The sequence below is a fragment of the Fulmarus glacialis genome, unplaced genomic scaffold (assembly GCF_000690835.1).
Source record: "Fulmarus glacialis isolate BGI_N327 unplaced genomic scaffold, ASM69083v1 scaffold16109, whole genome shotgun sequence".
NCBI classification, from domain to species: domain Eukaryota; kingdom Metazoa; phylum Chordata; class Aves; order Procellariiformes; family Procellariidae; genus Fulmarus; species Fulmarus glacialis.
Window position 1 is genome coordinate 135 of NW_009235326.1, and position 248 is coordinate 382.

A 248-nucleotide genomic window follows, 5' to 3' on the forward strand; every position below is an offset into this window, starting at 1 on the left:
ATTCAGAGAGCTATATATGCTATGTGAAATATTGGTGAAATATCCATAGCTCCCAAAAAATGGGAGTTTTTGTTTGCATATCTTAATAATGATGGAGTAAAACAGGGACTGAAAATGCCCGGCTATACAGTCGTACATACAGATCCTGCAACTCCAATGATTGATAACATCTCTGCTACATCTCTGCTGTTCCTAGCAACGTACATCAGCCTCAGCCCCACAGACTGACTGGAATTACTGACTGCAGT